Source organism: Suricata suricatta, chromosome 2, assembly GCF_006229205.1.
Source record: "Suricata suricatta isolate VVHF042 chromosome 2, meerkat_22Aug2017_6uvM2_HiC, whole genome shotgun sequence".
Classification (NCBI taxonomy): Eukaryota; Metazoa; Chordata; class Mammalia; order Carnivora; family Herpestidae; genus Suricata; species Suricata suricatta.
The window spans coordinates 162501071-162528086 of NC_043701.1; the positions used below are offsets into that span (position 1 = coordinate 162501071).

A 27016-nucleotide genomic window follows, 5' to 3' on the forward strand; every position below is an offset into this window, starting at 1 on the left:
CCTCAGGGTGGGAGGATAGTTCCTGGTGGTTCCCAATTTGGTTAGCTGCAAGGAGAAGACTGTAGAAATACTCAGAGACTGCCAGAGTGGCCCCAGTTGAAATGGAAATTGTCAGGAGAATCAGGGCCACTCTCTGGACATGAGTCTCAAGGGAACAAGTCCCCAGCCCCCCACTAAGTGACTCAGACACTAAATATGATGACAGTCAGAGAGTTGGATGGGGAGCCCCAGCTCTGACATTCAACTCTTCTGTGTTTTCCTTTTTGTGTGTGTGTTTTTTGTTTTTTGTTTTTTTTTGAGTAGGCTCCACACCCAACGTGGGGCTTCAGCTTATGACCCTGAGATCAAGAATCGGAAGCACTACCCCCTGAACCAGGCAGGCACCCCTCAATTCTGTATTTTCATCTTGATTTCTCCATTCATGAGCTTCATGTACTCAGACAACAACTTCATTTCTCTGCTCCTTGGACTTCTACTGTTTCAGGAGGAGTAATATGCCATTGGAGGGGGAGGTAAGGAGTGAGCACAATAACGTAGGTAGATCTCCCAGTGCTGGTCCAGGCATGAAGTAGGTGTGTGACTGGTGTGGGGCCTCTCCTTCCTGTACTGGATTGAAGCTGCTTCTGGGCAGTCATAGTTTTCCCTCTCCTTGAGTTCTCAGTGGTCCACTCTTATTAATTATTATTGGAAATACATCTCTCAATTGAAGCACTATGTCTCTTGCAAAGCCAATGCTAAGCTGCCACATGTCCATAGCTCTCTTTTCCATAAATGTTTTGGAATTGCTTAAAATTTTTTTATTCCCTTCTCTTGATATTTTTTACATTCTCAATTTGCTGGCTTGGACTACTTGAGCTCTCCCAAATGGATATCTGGAATAATGGCCAAAGTTGAGGTTCAGGATAATGACAGGATGGCTCATACTTTTTAAACATCCCTTATATACAACCAAATGGGGTTATGTATTTGGATATATAATAGTGAAGCATTGCCCAGTCCAGCATTGCCCAGGGGTCAGTAAACAACAGCCTATGGGACAAATGTGTTCCACCATCTGTTTTTGTAAATAAAAATTTATTGGAACACAGCTGTACTCATTTGTTTACAAATTGACGATGGATGCTCTTCACTACAATGACAACACTGAGCAGACACCTTATAGCCTGCAAAGCCTTAAATATTTATTTACAGATAAATTTTGCCAACCCCTATCCTAGATCATCTGCTGATATGTTTCAAGGCTCCTGCCTCAGCTCCAAGGGGACACTGAAGAATTAACTCCATGCAGTCCACAAGGTAAGGTTTCTAGCTGAGTCAGTCATTTACTGGGAAAATATTGCTTATATGCAACATGTATACGTAGCACGTATGCCACATGACATACATGTTGAGTATGCATTTTAGGCAGTTTGGACCTATCCTGACAAATTCTTTAAATCTCAAAATTCATTTCAGGGGTAAGGTCCATCCTGGAAGACCTCCCTGCTGAAGGAAGACCCAGAAAGCAGTTAGCTCAGCGGCCAGTTGTCCTTGATGCTGATGTCAAACACTTATTGAGTCAGTACCTTAATAAGTAGCATCTTACGTTTATTAGGGACTTATTTGTCTTCACAGGACTCTAGAATGTGTTTTCACTTGATTCTGAGAAGTATACGAAACAGAGTGCCAACACACACACACACACACACACACACACACACACGCACGCACACGCGCACACACACACATTTGTCAACCATTTGCCAGGTCCACAACATGAAGAGTAGCCACTTCATAAAGAGTATACAAAACAGAGTTCTGAGAGGCATACAAAACAGAGTTTTGTGTATGCTAATGATAGAACCTGGAAGATTTTGGGCCCTTCCTGCACTATGTCTTAGCTAAATTTTTACAATTAAATTTTTATTTTCAACCTCTCATTGAGCCTCATTCTGACTTACCTGCAGATCTTGAGAGATAGGTTTTTGGTATTCATCTTTTGGCTTTTATTTTGGTATTCATCTTGTCCAGACCTACACTTCACTCCTGGAACTCCTTAAGTCCTGGGCCAGGCCCCTTCACTATTTCTTCCCCTGCCTGCCCTCACCTCAAGAATGTGCCTTCTTGTGCTTTCTGCTCAAGTTCCTGCCATTAACTCAGTATCAGACAACTTGCCCCCTATTAATACATTCTCTGGACACTAATTAAAGCCTTCAGGTACTTGGTAAGTGTACATCTTATTTCATAGTAAGTAGCACTGAGGTTAAGAATATTGACTTTCAAAGAGAAATGATGTAGTCTTTAAAATACCATGAAACTCCATTCTTGACCTCCCATTTTGGAGGGTACTTTAGGATCTTTGCACTAAGGTAGATATGTCACTTTTTGCTTCTTTCACCCTTTGACCAAAGCCATGGCTCCAGGACCCTTGGCTTACCCTCAGTTTGACTGTAGCATGTGACATTTTGCTACATGCAAGGGCTCTGGTATGGACCAAGACAGTACATGATGATATTGCTTCATTTAATAGGAGCAATTTCACCCTAGTGGTGGGGTTATAGCTCCCTCATAGCGTAGCAATAAATAGTTATTCAGCATATTAGATTGGGGGTAGGCATGGGAAAGACAGGCAAACTAATAATCAGATTCACTAACCAGAATATTTCTTGAGTTATAGAAGTTGTGACGTTGTTAGTGGTCACATTCTCCATGCTTCTTATTAACAGTGAGAGCTGAGACTTAGCAGAAGTAGCTTGTCCAAGTTCTCCCTGGGACGTAGTAGCAGCATTCATGTTAGAACTCAGGTCTTCATCCTGCACCAATAATTTCCTAAGGGTTCAGAGGAAGTGTCTCAGGGACCCTTCAGGAGAGAAGGGGGTGGTGGAATCAATTTTATCTGTTTGATTTATTTTGAAGAAAATATTTTTCTCCCTAAAACGATTTAAAAGTCACTGCAGCAAAGCATCCTGACTCTTGGTTTGGGAAATTAAAAACCCTTAAAGGAAAACTGAAAAGTCATTATACAATTGGCTTCCATTTACTGAAAGTCTATTGTGTTCCAGGTACTTGATACTCAGTGGCTCATTTAAGCTTAACAACATTCCCATGAGGCAAATATTATGATCCTATTTTAAGCAGGGAGACTAAGCACTGTGCAGTTTAAGACCCTTGTCTGAGATACACAGCAAGTAAGTGGAGAAATTGGATTTCAGACTGAGGTCTTTCTGATTTTAAGATACATTCTTCCTCATTACCCCCAGCTTTCATGTCATCCAGACTCTCCACAGCCAGCTCTCCCAGGTGAGATTCCAGCCTTCCTCTGGGATCGCTGATTGCACATCACGTTCCTCTAGGCTGAGGAAGACCCCACGTCTTGTTTCCTAGGCAGCATTTAAAAACTGGATGCGGCAGTTCCTTCTGTTTCACTCTCAGTCCCACCCCCTCTATCCTCATCTCCCTCTTGAGTACAAGACTCTCCTGTTCTGTAGAAAAGAAAATGAGCAGCACGTGGAAATGACACATTCATCAAGAGTGTCGCTGATGCTAATAGAGGATATGAATGAGACACTATTTTGAGATAAGAATCCATTGTTTTTCTCCAAATATCACTGATTCTTTCCCCTGAAGAGTTTTGCATTTTTTAAAGTGTGGAGAGGGAATGAGTGTTTAAGCATGCAGAGACAGAGAGGCTTCTGGCTGCTATTTGTGGATAGGCTGAAAGGCCTGGAGATCTGTCCCCTCTCCTGTATCCCAGCTCTTCTCTGAAGGTAGATATGACTCTATTGACGTTCTTCCCTAAGAACTGCCTGCCTTGTTCTGGCCAGAGTTTTCTGGTGGTATTGATACTTGAATAGAGGCTCTTCAACCAGGAACATCTCCAGATGGCAAACAGGCCTTTGCTTCTGGGAAGAGGACACAGCCATGAGGATCTACCTATGGAGAAATAGGTTCTACTTACAAAAATTAGAAAAAAGCTTAGGGTGGAAAGCCATCACCACTTGGTGAAAACACCCAAAGTTAGCTAGCAAGATGTTGTGATGGGATCATAAGTAACTTGTTATATTACCTTCAGGACATTACTTTCCATCTGGCGCTAATATACTATTGTACCTTGATCACAAATATCACTTGTTCCCCAGACCTTTTGCTTCTTACTCACACAAGCTAATGACTACTGTCTGGCTGTTTTCTTCTAGTTCATGTGTGTAAGATCTTGTTTTTTTTTCATGTTCATCATGTGGGTAATACCTGGTAAGCTCAATAAATAAGGAGACAAAACCCCTATCTGGGGGTCTTACCTCCTGGACATTAGCCTCTCATATTCAATTCTGCATCTCCTCTGTTTCTGGATAAGAGAGAACTCCAGATTCCAGTTTGCAATACCTACCCATTGTCAGAGAAGGAGTCCTGAAGGCTGTAGTATAGCAGAAACCATATTGGTTATGGTAACCAGACAAATGGGAAACATTCACATAACCAAGGCTTTGTTGTTCCAGAGGCTAAGCATAAAGGCAAGATGCGGGGAGAAGAACCCTCAAACTGTAGGCTCATCTATCCTTCTGGTACCTATTGTCAGCCACCACCAAAAATTACCTGTATGAGGTCACCTTGTAGAGGACTTCTAAGCAAGAGATAGTAAAAAAGAATTGGGGTCTGACCCTAACTCGGCTACAGGCTCACTTTCATCTAGAATAAGAGAAATCCTTCTACAGTCTTTTACTTGTGGAAAATAAAAAGGAGTTGGGCCAGTTGGTCCTTTCCTGCTCATACTTCTTCACCATAAAAGTGATATCTATACCACTCAGGGGACAGAGCTGCTTCTGCTCCCCTCTGGTATATTTGTTGTGTCTATTGTGATTGTTTTCGTTGTATGTGGCATGTGTGTGTGCAGTTACATGACATGATGAGGTCAGGGAGATGATGCTGGAACTTTAGGTGCCAAATGAGTGGGGGGAGAGAGAAAATAAAATTCCATCTCTTCTTTCTGGACTCCTGAAACTTTCTTGAGTGGGGTCTGAGATATGGCTTAGCGGCAGCCTCCCACTGCCCCAGCCATCCCTGTATCACTTTCTTTCCCCCACCGCTTTCCCCTCCACATGTGCTCTGCCCAAAGAAAGTAGGCTAGCACTGTTAAGCCTTCCTGCTCTTAGTACCATGTTCTCTTGTGCACAGAGGGAGCATGCTTTCCTTGGATAGAGGTGAGAAAATGGTGGAGATCTTAGCTGGTTTATGCGTGAAGAGTTCTCAGGGAGGGTCACCTCTCAGGGAGGTATGCCAGTGGGGATTTTACCCTTAGTGGCAGAGGTGGTATCTGCAGTCTATAACCATAGGAGGACTACTTGGTGGGATGACCAAGACAGAGATGCTCCTTTATGGTGTTACTCAAAGGAGAACTCCAAGTTCAGGGATAGGGAACTAATGAAATCACACATCTGCCTTGAAATTCCTTCTGGAACCTCCTTGTCCTCTGGTATTACAGGAGGAGGGTTCTCCTCAGTTTGGGGATTCAGGTTTCTTTCCCCCTTCATTTGTTTTAGAAACACCTACCTACCTGATCTGGGACTGTGCCAGAAATTTCAGCGCTAATGCTTAGTCCCTTTCTGTTGAGGCATTGCTATCTTTAGGTTCCCTTTTAAAAAGCAGATGTCCTCTGCCTTGTAAAGAATATAGACATCTATAAGTTCTCTAACACCTCCATATGAGTTAGATTATCAAATACTCTCCAGTTTACTGAGAATAAACCCAAAGAGAATGGAATATATAAAGAGTGAAATGTCAGAGAGCCCTGCTTTCTTTGAAGCATGAGATGCTGCCTTAGGCCAGGACTGGTTGATGTCCATGGGAGGATCTGGGCAGCATTCACAGAGTGGGCATAGAATGTGATGTATATAGTTGGGTGAGCTCTGGAAGCTATGGTGAGCAGAAGCCAAAAGCAGATACTAATTCCAAACATTTATTGAATATGTGGTATGATCCAGGAACTCACATATGCATTAGCTCATTTATCCTTGGAGCATCTTGTGACATAGGAGTTATTATTATGAGCTTCCTTTTATTGATAGGGATCTGAAGGCATAGAGAAGTTAAATAAGTGCGCCCAAAGTCACAGAGTCAGGATCCGAAAACAGATCTCTGTCTCTCTCTGTCTCTCTTTTTTCAGAGTTCACAAATACAAGACTGTGAAAGAATAAATATATGGAAAATATCTATGACTTTCAGATTCTCTTTGAGGTTTTCTTATCATACAACGATGATGATATTTTGCAATGCACATTTCTTTACTCTCTACAAAGTACTTTCATGTACATTAATTTTGTGGTGTGGGTCTAAAGGCTGGCTGTATAAGAGGGAACATCTTGACTAAGGGGAAACCTACCTTCCAGAGTAATTGTTACCTCTGCCCCATAAAATTTTAGGCAAGGCTTCCATATCTTCTCTTCAAGTTTTATTCTCTGCTTCTCCCTCTGGGAGTCAGCCACGTAGGTTGGGACCACAGAGCATGGGGTTCTCTTCAGAGTAATGGGATCACATCTGGTTAGCAGCCAATGAGGCTTGGGTGAATTCTGGGGTACTAGATTAAGTTTTCTTTGTTTTATAAGTCATAGACGTGATCATTGTAGGCACTAGCTTAAATTCCACTTGATCAGTTTGGGGTGGTGGTGATGAAGAAGGGTGGAATGGAACTGGACTCTGGTTTTACAGCTCATTCAATCACTCCTTTATTCATTCAAAAATACTTTGAATGGTCATTCTGAACCTAGTCCTCTGTGGATATGTACAGGAGATGGGGCAGGGGAAGTAGGTTGTCCCTGACCTCAAGGAGCATCCAAGCCCAATGGGGAGAAGACTCCCATCGGAAACTACTGATCTACATAAGGCAGGGGAGATGGTGGCAGAGGGCTCCCAAAGACAAGGGGAAGTGAGCTTATGGACAGTGGCAAGGGCTCTTTCTGCCTGTTCAAACTCCATCCATCCTTTAGCACACAGCCCTAAGGCCTCCTTCTCTTGAAAGCTTATAGGCTTTTGCATTTACATGGGTCTCCCTCCTTTCTGGGACCAGACAACATTTCTGTTCTCTTACACTGCTTGACATGGTTTTTTTCTTGAGTTTTCTTTGTAGACCTCATCTAGACCATGAAAGAACATGCTCTTATTCTCATCTTCTGTCCACTATCCAGCAGGACTTTTCAAAATTCATTGTCAAGTAGAATCACCCTAGGAACTTGTTAAAATGTTGGTTTGAATCCAATAAGTCTTGTGTGGAGCCTGAAATTCTGCATTTTTAATGAGTTCCCAGCTGATCCTGATGCTCTATGGACCTCACTTTGAGTTGTGAGGTTCCACAGTATTAGACACAGACCAAGTCTTTCAAGCTAACCTGGTGATTTACTGAACTGGCTAATGGCCATGTCACTTTCTTTCTCTGGCTCTCTTTTTCCTACAAGCCAGATGAAGAAATTTTTTGACAAAAAAATTTTGTCGAGCTTGACAAGTGCTTGGTTTCTGTACTGCTATTTCTCTCTCTGCTCTCTTAGCTAGAATTGATCATTGAAGATGGTATTCTTTCTCAACATGTCCTGTTGAGAAGGATTCTCTCAATATAGTTCCCTAGGGAGTGACTTCCGATCCTACAAATTTGGTTCGAGGATGAAACCTATTCACAACCCTCAATAAGATGTGCTTTCAGGTCTTTTCTCATGGAATGATTTGGGGTTTGTGAGGAAGCTGTCTTGACCATACAGAGATAGCTCAGGACCTGGCCCAGCCTGAAAAATAAAGGCATTGCTGCTTCTGGGGTCTCATGCTAGAAAAGTCCCTCTGCACAAGTCTGGGAAATGAGAGAAGGGGCAGGAAGGCAGAGAACAGGAGCTGGAAGTAGATGATTAAGTCAGTAGTTCTCAACTATGACTGCACATTAGAATCACTAAGAAAGCCTTAACAAATAGTGATGCCTCGAGCCACTCCTAGATATTACATTTAATTGGTCTGGGACATGACCTGGGCAGCAACACGGAAAAGTCTCCCATGTGAATCTAATGTGCAATCAGGGCTGAGAACCACTGATTAAGCCCATATGGTCGTGCTCAGCAAATGGAAAGAGATTGAGGAACTTGGCTCAACCTTCAATCCTGGGCTTGAGAGGAGCAGAGCCCTGACCTCCTTTCCCCCAACTGGCCATTTCCAGAGCTGCTTTAACATAAGTTCTTGGAAGGAGCTCTGGTTCAGTGGGCTTTCTGGTTAGAATGGATCTCATCTCTAGAGGTCAACTCAAAGGTAAAGAATTTGAGGGAAAAGATTTGAGGATTTTTTTTCTTAAAATGGATCTATCCTCAAGAAAACATGGGGTAGGGTAATCCCTTCTGATATGACTTTTTTGGGAGAGATGTTGTTGTTATTAGTGGTTCTGTGAATCTAGATTGGCTTTTTTTGTTGTCTAAGGGTTGTAGGGGAGGCCCCTTCTTCCAGGCTGGGGCTTGGTGCTGGGAGGCCACTTTATTCCCATTGTCCTCACTTCAAGATTGCCTTTCTCTCATTTTCTTCCCTGATGTGAATGCCCGTGTCTTCCCAATCCTACAGAGCTCAGCTATCTGTTCAAGTGCAAGGATTGGGTCAGATTGATTCCCACTAAGTTGTCAGTGACTGAGCCCTACCCATACCCCAGCCCTCTTGGATTTGAAAAGAGGCTGCTTGCTGTCCTAGAATACCTTCAGTTTACAGAATTCCAGGCATCAGATGAAGAGAATTGAAGCACTGTCCCCATTACAGTTGGGGGAGATTAGTCAGGCTTTTTAGAGGGGGAAGGGATGGTATTCCATGCTCCTCTGTGTCTCTTCTAATGGTGAGAAGAACAAGGCATTGTTAGGAAAAAGCCAGATACCTGAAGAGCAGTCCATGCCTCTTGCCTTTTAAAACAATACAAAAGGGGGCTCTGCTTTACGCCGTTTTAAAGTATTTCTAATCATAGTGCCCATTTGTAACCAAGACTTTGGCCTACCAAGAAAGCTTGATTACGACATTCATAATTCATTGGCAGTCATTCTATTACCGATTCAATGATTTCTCCAGCCAGGGAGAGAATTTTGATCCTTTAAAAACTGATTTTTCACATTAGAATAGCAAAAGCAATTAGTTTTATTTTTAGCTTGGTTAAGCAAGAGCTCTAATGAAGCACAAAGGAGGCTTATTCCCTTCTTTCTGTCTACTGTTATTTCCCCTGAGGTGCTTTGGGAGAATTCAACCCAGAAGTTTGCCCCCTGCTGCCACTGGGTCTTTGTGTGATGCTTCCGGCTGCTTGAGGAAACCTACAGATGAGGAGTTTGTGAAGGTGAAGGGTGGTTTGCAGAACTTGGTATGTAACCTTGTATTGCCTGAGGCCTAGACCCGCTACTTCCACCCTCGTTGTAAAGGTAGGGGGTGAAAATGTGTATATAGGGTGAGCTTGACAGCTTTAGTCTCCCTAAACCCACTGTCTCTTATCTGGAGTTTCTGGAATGAACAGCTGAGAATAATAGTACTTGACATTCAGGGGCCTTGTTCCAACAGTATTAACTCAACTTACCACTCCCCCAACTCCCCTGCTTGTCAAGAAGGGCTTACACCTGGGCCTGGGCCACAGGCAGGACCACACAAGCACATTTCTAACTCCTCTCCTTGACTCCCTCCCTGGCCCTCTCCACCACCTGAAGCTCCCTTTCCTCCAAATTTGTGGGGGTCAGCTTATGCCTGTCAGTGTAAATTCCTAGATGGTGTTGGACACATGGTGCCATAACCTGGTCAGACATTTTACCCACTCAGATACCTACAGGGTCCAGGGAGGCAGCTTACAAGAAGAAGCTGATGGTAGTGACAAGTATGGTGACCTGCAGAGGCCAGATTCAGTCTAATGGACACAAACCACTCTTCAATTACAAGACTATTTTCAGGTTGAGCTCCTGTTCTGATGTTGTCAGATTTTCTAAGAGCAGCTAAAAATCCAGATTATAAATTGTTATAAATCTCCTTATTTTAAAACATTCAATGAATTTAATTTTCTTTTTAAAACCCTGTGTGGGTTCCAACCCCACACCTGGGGGCTACCATATTACTTCCTCAGCTTCAAGCTTTGAGAGCATAACCCACAGAACCTCTGTTTTAAAACATCTTTGAGCTCCAGCTGCCTCTGGTATCCTGATAGACTGGGCAGAAAAGCCAGTCCTACATGCCCCGGTTCAGAGCTGTAGGGACTCCACAGTCACTCAGGGAGCTGAGAACACAGCCAGCATTAGCTGGTGGCCTCACAGTCCAGTAGTCCTTCTGCCAGCACCGCACTCTGACGTGTGGTGTCAATTTTTGTAACATTTTTACTGTTGCCCAATTTTACTGAAAAATGAGGAAGACACCTTCTCCCCTGGAATGGATTAGATAAGGAAGAGAAAATAAAACCACTCCTGTTGGTTTCTGCACCATTTTTTGTGGGAAAAACACTATTGAGATTTAGCGCTTAAGAGGCGCTATGGAAATACCTACTGTGGACCAAAGACTGGGGAAGCCACAGGGCAGAGTGAGCCTCCCAGACCTAGTTCCTGCCCTTAGTAGGCTTCTAGTCACAGGACTTGGCCACACACCTCACTACATGTTTCCCAGTGCACATAATGGGGACTTAATGAATTAAATAAAGACCAGCAACCCATGCGAGACACAGAACGGAGAAAGGCAAAACAGAATGTCCAACTAAAGTCATCAAACTGTTTCATCTTGATTTGGGGATTTTAATTCTCATGAATCTGATCTTGCACATCCTAGCTTCATTTTCTCTTGGTGAGCAGCAGCCTGTTGTGACAGACTACTATTATGAACTGATACAGAATAATAATATCATTGTATAAGGATATTGCCCAGAAAACCTGAGATGGGGCTGGCAAAAGGAGGAAGCAATGGCAGAAAACAGGCAGAAATCCATGGTCAGTACATTTCTTCTGAATCCTCCTCTCCTTTCCCCTTTTCTTAGTTTATCCTGACTCCAGCCCCTAAGCTATTCCTAGGAAAAATGGAGCATTACTGTGTGTCTCCTCATCTCTAGGCCCTAAAAAATTGCCTGCCATCTCAGGGAGAGAGTATACAAATTGAACTCCAGTGGTGGCCAGCGTGGGGTGCTGGATGAGCCTCTGACAGAGGATATGAATCTTGGCCCCAGGTCCTGGTGAAGGATGGCAGGGCTGACAAGCCTACATCAAACATGCCTCTGTTCTGGGGGAGCCGTCACTCATCTCTCTGAACTCTCACGGTACATGCTAATGAGGGCCCAGCTCCTGTACCCTCCCTTCCATAAGGCTGGGGGTAGGAGGGGGCTTGGCCTCTGTGCAGACCTAGGAAGGGCAGCCTTTGGAATTGTGAGCAAGGCAGCATCCCGCTCTACCCCTCCTACTTTTTAGACAGTCTCCACTTGTAGGGGCCTCTTCCCTCTCTGCCTCCATTTCACCTTCTTGGTCAGATCATTTATTCTGCCTAGGGCATGGACTCCCTTCCCAAATAACTTACTGAATGCTCTTAAGAATTGTATGTGTTACTCATTCCTCTTGGTGACTTTCGTGTTCGCACAGAGACCCCAGGCACAGGACAAATGCTTAATCTAAGGAACAAATGGCTGATTGTCACATTTCAGAGAACTGCTGGGAAATGATCTTGAAAGCCCTTGTGAACACAGAGGTTCCCTTTTTACCAGCAGGTGGCCCTGTCAGCTGAGGGGCAACTGAACACACCCAGTGACCATGGTGATGATGGCAAATTAACATCTATTAAGTGCTTGCCAGGTGCTATTAAGAGCATCACATCCATAAATTCACTCCTGTCAGCTCCACTGTGGGCACAATGATTATTCAGAAACAAACAAATTAGGGCTCAGAGAGGTTAAAGAAAAACACACTGATGTAGCTAAGAGGCATTGCTGGGAGATGCTCCAGAAATCCCGCCTTTCCATAATAAAAATGTGGAGGCTTAGTCCGCTCAGACGCCACTTCCTTTGTGAGGCATTTCCCAAATCCCACCCAATCCCCTGGACACGTGGAGTTTAAGAGCAAGGGGCTGAAGACTTGAGTTTGAATTCTGTCTTTGACAGGTAGAAGCTATGTGATCTAAGGTAAATTCTGTAACTTCCCCAAGACTGCTTCCCACTCTATACAGTGGGGTCAAGCTGACCAGGCAGCTGTGAGGGTTAAATGGAAGTATGCAGGCAGAGCCCAATCTGCACACCTGCTTCTGGGACAGAGCAGGCCCCAGGCAGCCCACCTGCCCCGCTCCCAAATGTTTTATGCACATGCGCATCTTCCCCATAAGAGTTCAGTATCTGGGGGCAAATTCCACGTGTTACTCATCTTTGAAAATATGTCCGTGGAACGTTGGATAGTCAGTCAAATCAGGTGACTAGAATTGGGATAATAACAGCAACTAACACTTATTAAATCTGAGTCCTTCTAGGCACCCAGCTGCGTAGGTATTCTCATTCCTGTTTTGTAGCTGAGGGAACTGTGGCATGGAGAGGTTAGGTCATTTACTTGAGATCCCACTATTGGCAAGTAAAGAAAAGAATTGGAGGTGGGCTCAGGTGGTCTAGATCCTGAGCCTGTGCTTTTAATTACTATCCCAGAGGGTGAGCCACCTACTCCACATCATGCAGCTAATTTAGCAGTGGAATCGGAGCCAGGGCTGGGGCTGGCTCTGGGGACTGCCAACCCAGGACTCCTCACTGGAGGTGTGAGCCCTGTCATATGACGCTGTGATTAATTGTGAGGGAAGCTGTAGGAGGTTGACATTTCCCAGCCTCATCTGTGTTTCCTGCCCACACACTGGGCCCTGAATGTCAAAGCCCCCCACGCTAGTATGCTGGAGGGGAGGAGGGAAACCCACTCACTATTATTAAGCAATTAAAAATATGGGCTAAGCAGATGTGGGACAACCACATTTCCCTGGTTATGTTGGGCAACAATGTAGCTGGCTATATCTCACACAGAGAGAGATTTAAGGGACTAAATGAGAAACAGCTCTTCTCAGCTCTGAGGGGAGGTGGCTCTGAGCACTATGCACTCAGCACCTTTCTACCTCAGAGACCCAAACAGCCTGGACACTATGAGGTGTGGGGACTAAAAGTTGTGCTCAGTGGCCCATGTGCTCTGAAATCCATGGTGATATCATTATATGCCCAACAGCGAGCTGGAAAACTCTCTGAATCCTTGGGTCTGTTCCCAAAATGAATGTAGTTCCTCATTCCACTCCAGAAACTCAAAAGTCAAGTTCACGTCAGGTTAGACGCAAATCATTCCTTCCCCCCCCCCCCATTTCCACCTATAAGGATGAGTTCAACATTTAATTTATTACAGGAAAAAATAGGGACTGAGGCTGTTGGTGCTATGGTCTGAATGCTTCAAAATTTATATGTTGAAATCCTAACTCCAAGGTCATGGTATTAGGAGGTGGGGCTTTTAGGAGCTGATTAAACCATGAGGGCAGAGCCTTTATAAGAGATACCTGAGAAAGCTCCGTTACCCCTTCCATCATGTGAGGTTTCATGGCCAAGATGGCAGTTGATGAACCGGACAGAGAACCTGACCATGCAGACATTTGGATTTCAGACTTGGCCTCCAGAATTGTGACAGACAAATTTCTGTGGTTTATAAGCTACCCAGTCTATGGTATTTTTGTTCCAGTAGCCTGTAAACACTAAGACAGATGGTGAAAAGGCATCCTTGCCATAGGACCAAAGATTCCTGCTCCATAAAATCTGGCACTTGGAAACCGGAAGAGAGGAGAGCTCCGGCATTCTTTCCTTTTCTCCTTTCAGACACCTCCATGTCTGACTAATAACTCAGTATCTCTTCTCATCCCTTTAGAACATCTCTCACGTCCAGGCTAACTTTTGTTCTTTGAGTGTCTGTAGGTGTGCACCTACCCCATGGGTCAAGACAAAACTAGCCTCTTGATGAGTCCTGGGTTGGTCTGGGCTCATCAGGGACAATTCACTTATGCTGGCAGGATTGGAAGTGAACCGCTCCTTGTTGCTCCATGGTAGAGGACACTCCAAATGTTTGAATCCATACTTAATGAATGAGCTGTAGGAGAGTGCGTCTTGTTGTAAGTCCTTTGTTGTTTTGTTTCGTTTTGTTTTACAGCCCACACTTGATAGTGACTTGACTTCAACTTCACAAATACTAATCAAATACTGAATATGGCTTGATGGCATGAAAATTATGCAGGATAGGTGAGAAATTATTTGTTTTGGTGCACATGCACACACATGCATACACAGAACACCCTACTTCCATCTAAGATGATGGCAGAAAATGTCAAGCATAAGTTGGGGCAGAATACAGAAAGGGAAGGGGGGGAAATCTTCTAAAATGCTAACAATTGCCTACCTCGGTAGGTGCCTAGCATGCAGAGAAGACTAGTGGGTGGTCATGCAGACAGATGGGAAAACAAGAGTGGAGAGTTTGACCAATCATCCATGTTCCTATATCAGATACAACTAAGTCTGTGAGAATAAAAATTTCAGCAAACTATTCAAGGTGAAGCATCTTGGAATTTAAGGAAGAGCTCAGTATCTGCTAGTCATCCAACTATGCCCAGAAGCTACTTGGAGCTGTCCAGTTCTCCTTTTGATGGGGGTTGGGTGCTCCTACTTTGGTCACTCTAAATGAGCAAGGAGCCTTCTCTCTTTCCAGTTAAGTGGAAGTGGGGGGAACACTTATGAAAATATTTTATTTTGAATTAATTTTACACTTATAAAAAAGTTGCAAAATAGTACAGAGTTTCCCTGTACCATTCTCTGAGCTTCATCTAATGTTAAGAACGTTCATAACCGCAGAACAATGACAAAGATGAGGAAATTAATGTTGGTCTGATAGTATTAACTACAGGCTTTGGATGTTCTTCTCCTTCTGTCCTTTGTGTGTCCCAGGACCCTATCCAACATCCCACATTGCATTTCATCTTTAGCCTCTAACAACTCCTTAGTCTGTCCTTGCCTTTTATGACCTTGGCCCTTTTAAAGAGTATAGCACTGAGGGCACAACTTCACTTCCATGGAAAAATAACACTTCTATGGTAGTTTTGCCCAAAACGCATCACTTCTGTCTGATAGAAAACATCAGATGAACCCATGTTGAGGGATATTCAACAAAATAGCTAGTCAACTGATACTTTTTGGAAAAAAAAAAGTTGAACCTCTGCTTTAATACTCTGTTGGTCTCAAAATAGAGTTGGGGGACATCACTCTCTGAGGTACAAAACTAGGATACTCAGTTGGAGTTTTAACATGTAACCTTGTGAAGGAGCAGTGAGTCTCCTTTTGGTGATGAAGATAATCCTAGACAAATGGTTGAAGCCATGAATTCTCTCTTGGCTTCCTCCTCATAGTCAAATGCCTCTCAGATGTCTTTCTGTGGGATGGTGATACCTCTTCCAAAGGATGGCCTCAGAACCCAGTGAGATCATGTGGAGGGGCTTACTGATTTTTAAGGGATGATGCACATGGAGGGCCTTATCATCTCTAAACTTGAGTGGAGGGGCGCCTGGGTGTCTCAGTCAGTAAAGTGTCCAGCTTCAGTTCGTGTGTTCAAGTCCCACGCTGGGCTCTGTGCTGACAGCTAGCTCAGAGCCTGTAATCTGTTTCAGTTTCTGAATCTCCTCTCTCTAACCCTCCCCTGCTCACACACTCTCTCTCTGTCTCTCAAAAATAAATAAAAAACATTAAAAAATGTTTTAAATAAATAAACTCGAGTGGAGACCCAGCATGGTGAGAAATGAGTTTGCGGTTTGTCAGCCAATTAGATGTAATCCCCAACCTCCTTGTTAGCTGTAATCTTTGGGGGAAACCAGAAAGGAGAGAAGAGGAAATGTTCCAGATGTGAACCCCCAACTTCTTCTAGAGGGATGTAACCTTTATAAGAGGCCCCAATGAGGAGATTGTAGAATTTCATTCAATGACTATTTTTGATCATCTACTATGTGCCAGGCAGATACGCTAGGTGCTGAGCATATGTCAGTGAGCAGAACAGAATAAAATCTCTGCCCTTTGGAGGTAACATCCTCATGGGGGAGGCAGACTATAAGCAAAGTACGTAAGTAAATATTAGAAGGTGATGAAAATCCATCTTTGAATTAATAAAAGTCGAAACACTTTTGGATAAAATCCATGCTGGGAGGTAGACGATATCAACTGACAAATGGGAATGGTAATAAAATAACAAATAGCTTATTTTAGGGGTGGGAGAATGGGTGTTGCCAAATGTCTCACCCACTTAAGCTTTCTTGCTTCCAGTTTCAAATCAAACTCCTAGTTTGTATAATTAGACCATCCATACAGCAATGGAAGTGTCATTCCTTTCACCTGGGAAAATGCATCCTAATCATTTCCTCTTGGTCCCCCAGCATCTCCGGGGAGAAGATGAAGGAATAAAAGCACCGGGAATAATTCATCCTTGGAATACTAATACCAGGATAATAGCTGAGAGATGGATTGCGTGCATCAATCGGGGAATATTTGAATGAGCGTAAAGAAAGCAGTGAAAAGTACATACCAGACTGTTATTCTGCTAATATCAGGACCCTGGTGTTTTGGGAAAGTGCAGGATGGCAGTGTTGGGGAGTGAGGTGGGTAGGGGTAGGAATACTCCGTCTGGTTTTGGTTTTGGTTTTGGATTTACCTTTGGCTTATAGTAACAAGTGAGTACTGCTTTTGTAGTTAAAAAACTCTTAGGAAACATTTAAACAAACAAAAGAGTGAATGAAAAGTGAGGAAGATCTTATGGGAGTTCTGAGCCTCCAAAGTTTATAGCTTTTCTTCGCATCCTTCCTTCATCCGAGCAGACACTGTTCGTGTCCTTATGGGCGAGCCTCTGCTAAGGGTCACAGGGATGAAGGCACATAAAGGTGAATGGACTTGATTTCTACTTTCAGTGGCTTTGTTTCATGTTTGTTTGTTTGATGTTTTTTTAGTTTATTTGGAGGGAGGGAGAGGTAGAGATAGAGAGCAAGAGAGAGACAAAATCCTAAGCAGACTCCTCATTGTCAGCACAGAGCCTGATGTGGGGCTCCAACTCACTAACAGTGAGATCATGACCTGAGCCAAAATCAAGAGTCAGACATTTAATGCTGACTGACAGAGTCACCCAGGTGCCCCTCAGTAGCTTTGTTTTTTTTAATAAACTGTTTATATGGGCCTATCTGCACTATTCCCTCTTTAACTGAGGTGAAAGTCACATCATATAAATTTAACCTTTTAAATTTTTTAGAGAGAGAGACAGAGTGTGAGTGGTGGGGGGGCAGAGAGAGAGGTAGATACAGAATCTGAAGCAGGCTCCCGACTTCAGGCTGTCAGCACGGAGCCCTACACGGATGGCTTATACTCAGATCATGACCTGAGCTGAAGTCGGATGCTTAACTGACTGAGCCACCTAATTGCTCCTAAAATTAACCATTTTAAAGAAAATAATTCAGCAGCATTTAGTACATTTACAGTTGTGCCACCACCACCTCTAAAAGATTTTCATCATCCCCCAAAGAAAGCAGTTACCTCTTACATTCTTCTCCCCTCCAGCCCATGGCAGCCACCAATCTGCTTCTGTTTCTGTGGATTTACAACCTCTTCTATTTCATACAAATGAAATTATACAATATGACTTTCTGTGTCTGGCTTCTTTCACTTAGCATAATATTTTCAAGATCCATGCTGATTGTACCACGTATCAGTACTCCATTCCCTTACATGGAATTCCTAATTTTCTGTGATTATATATATGCCACAGTTTTTAAAGTCCATTCATCCAAGGAAGAACATTTGTCATTCCACCTTTTGGATAGTGTGCTATTGTGAACGTGTATACATATATTTGTTTCAATACCTATTTTCAATTATTTTGGATACATACCTAGGATGGTATTTTTGGTAAATTTTGGTAATTTGGTAAATTACTGGTAAATATTGTAGCTATATTTACTCGTTTGAGGAACCATTACAGCAGCTGAATATTTTACATTCCTACTACCAAATTTCTGTTTTATTTTTTAATTAAAATTTTTATTTTATTTTATTATTTTTTAATGTTTACTTTTGAGAGAGAGAGGGAGTCAGAGTATGAATGGAGGAGGGGCAGAGAGCAAGGGAGACAGTATCTGAAGGAGACTCCAGGCTTAGTGGCTCTGAGCTGTCAGCACAGTCTGACATGGGGCTTGAACCAACAAACTGTGAGATCATAACCTGAGCCAAAGTCAGACAACCAACTGAGCCACCTAGACACCCCTGTTTTTTTTGTTTGTTTGTTTATAGCCATCCTAGGTGAATATGAAATAGTATCTCATTGTGGTTTTTAATTGTATTTCTCTGAAGACTAATAATATTGATCATCCTTTCATGTGTGTGTTGGCCATTTGTAAATCTTCTTTAGACAAGTGTCTGTTCAGGTCCTTTCCCATTTTTAAATTGAGCTGCCTTTTTGTTATACAGTTCAATAGTTCTTTGTGTCTTTCGGCCGCCAGACTGCTATCATATCTATGATTTGCAAATATTTTTTCCCATATGTAGACTGTCTTTACACTATCTTGATAATGTTCTTTGAGGTACAAAAGTTTGTAGTTTCGATGAAGTCTAATCTATTCTTTTGTTGTCATATCTAAGAATCCATTTCTAAATCCAAGGTCATGAAATTTTGTTCCTAAATTTTCTTCTAAGAGTTCTCTAAAGTTTCTTCTAAGAGTTACAGTTCTGGCTTGGTTCATTTTTCTTCATTCTTTCCCTCTCCCCTGTTTCCTTAGACTGTATAATTTCAATTGACATTTTTCTTTAGTTCACTGATTTTTCTTTTTCCTGCTAAAATATGCTAATGAAACCCTCTAGTAAGTTCTTCATGTTTTATATTTGGAGCTCCAGAACTTGTTTGGTTCTTTTTTTTTTATAACTTCTATCTCTTTATTGATATTCTCTATTTGTTCATATGTTATTTTTCAGGTTTCCTTTAACTCTTTTAACATATTTAAGACAGTTGATTTAAAGTCTTTGTCTAGTAAGCCCAATGTCTATGCTTTCTTAGAGATGGTTTCTGTTAATTTTGTGTGTGTATGTGTGTGAATGGACCACAGCATATCATTCTTAGCATACCTCATAATTTTTTTGTTGAAAAATGGACATCTAACATTGTAATGTGGTAACTCTGTAAATCATATTTTCTTCTTCAGAGTTTATTTTTATTGCTTGCTGTAGACTTTAGTGATTTGCTTAGAAATTTTTGGTGGTGCCTGGATGGCTCAGTCAGTTAAACATCCAATTTCTACTCAGCTCATGATCTTATCTCGTGGTTCGTGGGTTTGAGCCTGGAGTCTGCTTCAGATTCTGTGTCTCCCTCTCTCTTTGCCCCTCCCCCACTAATGCCCTGTCATTTGCTCTCTTTCTCTCAAAAATAAATAAACATTAAAACGTTTTTTTAAATTTCTAAATTATTTTTGCATTCTTTGTATGTGTGGTCTCTGAAGTTTCTGTTCCTTTTATGTTCAGCTGGTGTTTTTTAAATATATATTTTTGAGTTTATTTTTGAGAGAGAGCACACAAGTTGGGGAGGGGCAGAGAGAAGGGGAGAGAGACAATCCTAGGAAGGCTCCATGCTGTTAGTGCAGAGCCTAATGTGGGGCTTGAACTCATGAACCATGAGATCATGAGCTGAGCCAAAATCAGGAGTCCGATGATAAACTGACTGAGCCACCCAAGTGCACCTAAGCTAGTGTTTTGACAAAGATTTCCCTGAATCCCAGGAGCCAAAAGGAGAGTAAGGAGAGAAGAAGAAGAAGGGAGGGAGAGAAGAAAAAGAAAAAAAATCCCTAAAGGCCCAAGTACTAAAATTTGTTCCAGTCTATGGAGATTGGCTCTTTACAGGAATGCTTCTTCAATGCTCAATTAGATCATTTAAACTATTGCCTTAACCTTCAATTTTACCTGCACAGACCTTAGAGATCAGACACAGGTGAAAGTGTAAGGTCTTCTCGGGTCTTTTCTGGGGATGCATTCTATCCTGAGCATGTGTGTGGCTTTCTTAAATCCCCAGTATACATGGGGACTTCTGAATGCCCTAATTTCCCAAAGAATCTTCCTCCCTATCTTTGGTTCCCAGGCTTTAGGCATGGTATTGAATGCCTCAATTATAATCTTTTGTCTTAGCTAGCTTCAGCTTTTTTCATTTGCCTCATGATATTTCTAAGAAATGCATACTGCCTTTTCCACCCTGAGTGTGTTCTGAGTTAGCCTAACAAAGGACATGCAGCTTGCAACAGCCCTGTAGATAGCTTCCTATAGGTTGCAACAGACAAACAGAGTTCTATGTGAACAAGCCTTGTTCCTCCCCTCCCTCAGAACCAGGGACCTCAGTGGATAGTGTAGGCTAATGTCTTCAAGACCACTGTCAAAATGAAGAAGGGCCGGGTCAAAGTCAACTAAAAAGTCACAAGCCTGCCTATCATTTTAAAGTTGACTTTTGTTAGTTCAGAATTCACTTGATTGCTATGAACTTTGGACTACTTTCAAGAGTTCTGACAAAGTTGATTCTGACAGCCTTTCCTTGATATTTTTTATATTTCTGTGGAAGGATCAGCTCTTAGAGATACCTATTCTACCATTTTGCCCTTAGTAAACAAATTCATAAGTACACAGCTAGATGAAGTTCTGAGTTTTCACAAGACATGTACGCCTCTATAATCACCCTTCAGATCTTTTTGTGTTTTAAAATGTTTTTAATGTTTTTTAAAAATTTATTTTTGAGAGACAGAGAGTCCGTGAGGAGGAAAGGGTCAGAGAGAGAGAGAGAGAGAGGGTCACAGAATCTGAAACAGGCTCCAGGCTCTGAGCTAGCTGTCAGGACAGAGTCCAACATGGGGCTTGAACCCACGAACTGTGAGATCATGACCTGAGCTGAAGCCGAACTCTTAACTAACTGAGCCACCCAGATGCCACTCTTTTTGTGTTTTAAAACATATCTGTGTATCCTCTCATTTCAAAAATTACTTATGGTAACTTACAAAGATGCACACAGTGTCAATGAAAGCAAAAATAATTTTAAGTGAGGAAAGTGGAGACAGAGGTAATCAAAGAAGAAATAAAACAAAACCAGGAGCAAAGGATTAGCCAAGTACATGGAATAATGTCTTATATACTCAGTAGAGGCAGGATAGAAATTTGTCCCTGAGTATCCTAGTTGGTAATACATAAGGTGAAATATCATCACTTATAGTTTTTGCAGTGTCCAAAGGTAAAAGCCAACTAGTTGCTCAATAGACCTACAGCTATATTGGTGACTGAGGCTGGAAGAAATATCTCCTAAAGCTACACTAAGGAGAACTTGATGGAATCAGTCAGATGTGTCACTTTAAATATCTCTTTTAGTAAATAAATCCCACAGCACGAATCCTAGGCCTTCCTGTGTGTGGACACCAAGGGATGCCAACACCACAGTGACCCAAGTGAACAGTAATGACAGTAAGCCTATGAGGGTCCATATGCTGCTGATTGGGTGGGTTGGGGAGAGTACTATGAAAATAAGAACAGTGAATTAACTGCTCTAAGCCTCAGTTTCCCTAGCTGTAAAATAAGAATAATAGTATCCAAGGATATACCATAAAAGGAGAAATTATATATGTGTCTGATGTGTAGTAAGTGCTTGCTAAATATAGTGATGATTATTATCATTCTAAAGACTTGAGACTACTCATGGCCCCTAGTTCCTTGGCTGAATCACCCCATTTCTCTTTACCTGCTCCTCTATCTGAGCCCTGGACCATGCCACCAAAGCTTTCAAATGGTTAAACTATACTCAGAGCATGTGGATCCTAAGCTAAGTTGTGGTGAGGATGTACAAGTAAGGATGTTCCTAGTACTGAACCTCCTAGTCCTTTAATGGGTCAGTCCCAGGACTCAGTGGAGGCAATTTTAACTCTTGATGGGAAAGGAGGAAGTGACTATGTCTGACCCACTCCATCCTGTATCACAAGATCAGCTGCTTGAGGCATATATCCCACCCTGTATATAAATCAGGTTCAGAAAGGAACCAAATGACCATAGCTCCTTGCAATGGATAGTGAGAATACAGTTGTTTGTGTCAGCAGCACACCCCATGGGTGCTCTCAGGCTGTGATAAATACACATGGCATTTGTACTTTTTCCTTGGATGATGACTGCAGCCCAAATGGGTGTGACTTCCACAGCTCTAGTGTGGTATTGCCTGAAGGGCAGGAAGGTGCCCTCAGACCTCTGTAGGATAAGCATCCATCTACAATTACAGCCAAGCCTCTGCTAGTGTTTCAGGAAGAAGCACCTCTTTATAGCTGGTCATGAGCCTTTAATATATTACCCTTAAATCATTTAAAACTGGACTAGCCCGAGCAGCAGTGAATATGCCAATGCAGCTGGGAGCAATCTCAGGCAGGCCCAGTGAAATGGCCGAGATGATCTAATAGATCTTGCTTCATCTCCAAAAGTCTATCACCCTGCCTCTCTCCTCCTTATTAAACCAAAGCTCCCCACTCACAGGAAATAAAACTGCTACCTGATATTTATATATCTTCAGAGAGTAGTGTAATTCAGAAACCAGGGAGAATGGTTTAAAATTATTTATTGAAAAGGAGACTGTTTCTTGCATGGAATAATCTTATTGGAAAAGTTGCCTTATTTCTTCTACTGCACTTGGAAATTCTAGATCATTTGTGAAGCAAAGGGCAAAACAGAAATTGATTTTTGTTGGCATGACGTTGGTTTTTGTACTTTGATTAGTGGCTTGAAGCTGATGAGTCATGTGATGCTCCTGGTATTTTGGGGGAGGGTATTCTGACTGAGCTCATAATAGATATTTCTAACCTTGACTTTGAGCAGAATGTTGCGGGAAGTCTTATGTCACTCCAGGTCTCCAGCTATTTGCAACCTTATGATATCTTTTTGACTGGTCTTTTGTATCAAGCAGGCCCTTCATTTCCCTCATTGTGACAATCCTAGACTTTAGAGTTCTGAATGGATTTACAACTACGGGCAAATTCTATACTCACTCTTCCAGCATCCATGTCCCTCCAAGATATGACGCAGTCTGACTTGACTTCTGGATTGCTCTCCCTCCTGTATCCATTGTGATTCCTCTGCTGCCTTCCGTCCTTCCAGCTCCTCAGCACCATCTGCACACATCCTGATCACTCCAGCATTAGTGCTTCCCACTGCCCTGTTCCCTCTGTTAGAATGTCTACTCCTTTCCCAGGTAACTTTCCAAAGGTTTTCTCACAAGTCATATACCCCCTATCTTGCCCACTGGTGGATCTTCTCAGTTCCCCCTGAGCTCACTATCCTCCAAACTTGATATATTTACTCTACCTGGCATCCATTCAGCATGGAACCATTGTACCTAGAAACCACTCCTGTTGACAGCATGTGCATTGACCTTATGAAATTCAACTCTACCTGCAGGAGAGGGAAGGTGGAGAAAGAGATTGCATCCATTACCTCTCCCATCCCACCAGGCCAAACTCATCTGTTGGAACCCTGATCTCCAGTACTGCAGAATGTGACTCTATTTGGAGTGTTAAAAAGAAAACCACAGACCCAAAATGGTGTCAAATAGGTTAAGGCCCCATATTAGCAAACTAAGACTTGATACTTCACCTAACTAAACTTTCAACCCTTCAGGAATGTAAAATTCAACCAGTCAACAAGAATCTCCTGGTCAATTCTAGCGAATTTATTGATAGGCCCCTTCTACTCCCCTTCTGAGGGCAACCTTGCCTAAACAATATATGTCTTGCTAATAGATTCCTTTCTTCCTTTTCTTCTTTTAAAGTTTATTTATTTTGAGAGAGAGAGAGCGAGAGCGAGAGCGAGAGCGAGAGAGAGAGAGAGAGAGAGAGAGAGAGAGAAGAGAGAGCAACCAGCATGAGCAGGGGAGGGGCAGAGAGAGAGGAGAGAGAGAATCCCAGGCAGGCTTTAATGCACTGCTTTTTAAAACCTTTCCTTTGTTTAGCTCAGCAGAGCTACCCTCTTCTAGCAGATAGGATGTTGCTGGATTCATGAATTGTTTAGTAAAGTTACTTAGATCTTCAAACTTACTTGGTTGAATTTTGCTTTTTAACAGGAGATAGGGCCCTTAAAGAGATGGTTAAGTTAAAATGAAGCCGTCAGAGTGGGCTGTAATCCAGTCTGACTGGTGTCTTTATAAGAGGACATTAAGATTCATAAAGGGACACCAGACAGATGCACACACAGAGGAAAGACCACGTGAGGACACAGCAAGAAGGCAGACATCTGTAAACCAAGGAGAGAGGCCTCAGGCTTCTACTATCACCTTGAGTTTGGACTTCCAGCTTCCAAAATTTTGAGAAAACAAATTTTTTTAAGTCACCCAATCTGTGGCATTTTGTTCTGGCAACCTAAGCAGACTGATACACTCACTGTGAGAGTGCTCTGGAGGGAATGTGAGGTCAGAGGTGTGAATCTGCTGTCTCCTGTCCAAGCTCAGTTCCTCAGGCTTTGAGGACTGTGAGCATCTTCTGATGCTTGATGTAAAGCAAGTTTTCAAAGTTATCTGTCTTTCCATCTCTTCATCTCTATGATCCCTCTCCCTTTAGGCATATCTAATCCTTTTCTCATAATATTTCCCCTAACCACAGGCAACTACACAATGTGGGGCTCCAAAGAATTGGTGATCTATTCCAAAACTGACTAGGTTGGACTTACTGTCTTTCCAGCTGCCCGGAAACAGCACTGCACTAAGGTGGGGTGCACTGGCTGGAGGGACTTTGGGGGAAACCTACAGGCTCAAATGAGCAGGAAGGTGGGTTAGGGTGTGTGTCCTGACTTGCTTCCCTGTGGGTGGTGCCATGCATGGGGCACTAGAGTGGGGGGAGGGAGGACCTGAAGGCCAAGGTCTTGGCACATTCCATGCAACAAACATTTTGTTGTTCACTGGACATTTATCATAAGCTTTCTATGTGTAGTAGAACTACGTTCTTATTAGTTCTTTGACTTTCCATTCCCTCTTCTACCAAAGAATGAGGTCTGTTTAAGAAATCTCTGAGACTCTTTCCCACAACACCTTCTGTGACCTTTTACTTACTCTTTAGGGAGCAGGAAAAGCCTCATCAAGACAGTGATGTTTCAGATCATGAGCTTGTAATGAATGAGATCTCTGAACAAAAATTCTGTAACAGAAGAGAATCTATCCTACATTTCCTTCTCTCTTGTCTCCTGAATGGAGGATGGTTTCTTTGGTGTTGGGGAAGTTAATTACAAATATTTACCGGATGTTCTGTCTCTGGCAAGCACGTTTTGAGGACAGAGTGGGAGTGAGGATGAGAGTTAGGGGTTAGGCAAAGGGAAGTCAAGGCTTTAAAAAATCATAGACTACTTTCCTGCAGATCCCAGGGGGTGAGCCCTCTGAAAACTAAAACTTAGTGGTTCTAACTTATTTCCCATGTCAGGGCTAAGGGCATTCCACCCTAAAATGTGCCACTTTGGTGTATTGATTATTTTAAGTAAGTTGCTTTTAATTATTTTAATAAAAGTTATAGCCTGTGCAAGAAGGGTACACAAACCCTCCTCAGTCCCCTGAGAACAGGAAATAAATCTCCCGTGTGAAAGGGCCCCTCCCTGTAGCAGGAGATAGACGTCCTTATCACCAGAGATGGGAAATTCAGGGCCCAGAAGGCTCTATCAACAATTCTTGTTACTTCTTAGTAATTGACTACCTCAGCCCAAATTCTGTTTAAGATTTCTTACTAATTGAAACTCCCAAACTTAGGCTTTCTTTGTCACCCACTCTTCAAAGATTTATTATCTCTTTGTCTAAAAAGTATAACAACACCTGCCAGGGTCACTTATTTTGGTGTCACGTCATTATTGGGCCTTCATGTGGCCATAAGGAGACTTTGGGTTTCTTCCTCCTGTTTGTTTGCACTTGTAACTTTAATTCTTAGTCCAGCTGGAAGACCTTCAAGAGCAGAGGAAAAGTTTTTCCTTCCCTAGATCCACTATGGGCAAAAGCACCTCTTGAAGTCCTCTGCCCTGGGGAGGATGCCCCAGGATGGCAAGCTCAGAGTACCTGCTTGGATCTAGCTGATGCTGTCAAGACAAATGCCAGTCTGCCTTCTTCCCTTTGAGTCAGCACCTCCCGTTCCCTGGCCTGCCAGTCAGAGCTGCCTGCAGAGGGCCCAAACCCATGGCCCTCCCCCTGGTGTTTCCTTCTAGACACCAAGGGCCCTTTGGGCGGCACTCCCACCCATCAGTGACAAGCAATTGGTACCCTAGGTCTGGGGTGTGACTTCTGATCTCAGCTTGGGGCTTGTTGATGAACCGATGACTGCTGTTCTCACTGAGAGCCAGCAGGACACGGTCAAATCACTGTTTGGACGTGGCAAAGTGATGGACTGTGCTCATATTTATTCCATGCTTTCAAAGGCAGCCACCTAATTTTTAAGAGCATGGAGACATAAAATGAACAAAAGGTTTGGTGGAGAGTAGAAGAAATGGACACAACCATCATTTGCTCCTTAATAGACAAACTTTGTTTTACATGGCTCAGGTGCATAGCTTAAAATGACTCCTGACCTGTAGGTAAGATTTGGATAGTCTCAATTATGCTCCAAATTTGGGAAACAGTGCCTTTTTTGTAAAAGGATGGTTTTCTTTTTTTGCACCAGATTGTCCTTTAAATTAGTTGAAGCCCAAGGCCATAAATTAAAAGCAAGAAAATACAATGCAGCAGATTGAATTTAGGTTCATGCTCTGTGTTTGAAATATGAGTGGCTGTCTGAGACCTAATTTAGGATGAATGGTGGGTTCCCTATGCAGAGTCCCCTTGAAGGTCTGGCTATTTACGTTGGAAACCCAGTTTCCACTCAGTGTCATAAAAGGGGCAGCTTCCTCCCCACCACAGTCACCATGACCTTGGCTTACTCTCTGTGCTTGCGTAAATGGGCAAGACCAGACTAGAGTCTGCTGATGCCATTACACCTGTAGGAACCTGGTCCTGAATTGCTGCCTCCGCCCAAACTGGAT

The 27016-nt window shown here is 42.8% G+C and overlaps 1 long non-coding RNA gene across 1 annotated transcript; it reads left to right on the forward strand.

The window, feature by feature from the left end:
• Window positions 1–364: 364 nt before the first annotated feature.
• Window positions 365–16656, forward strand: LOC115273601. Its single transcript, XR_003900859.1, has 3 exons — window positions 365–512; window positions 1218–1296; window positions 16381–16656. It is a non-coding gene; the product is annotated as an uncharacterized LOC115273601 (long non-coding RNA).
• Window positions 16657–27016: the final 10360 nt, after the last annotated feature.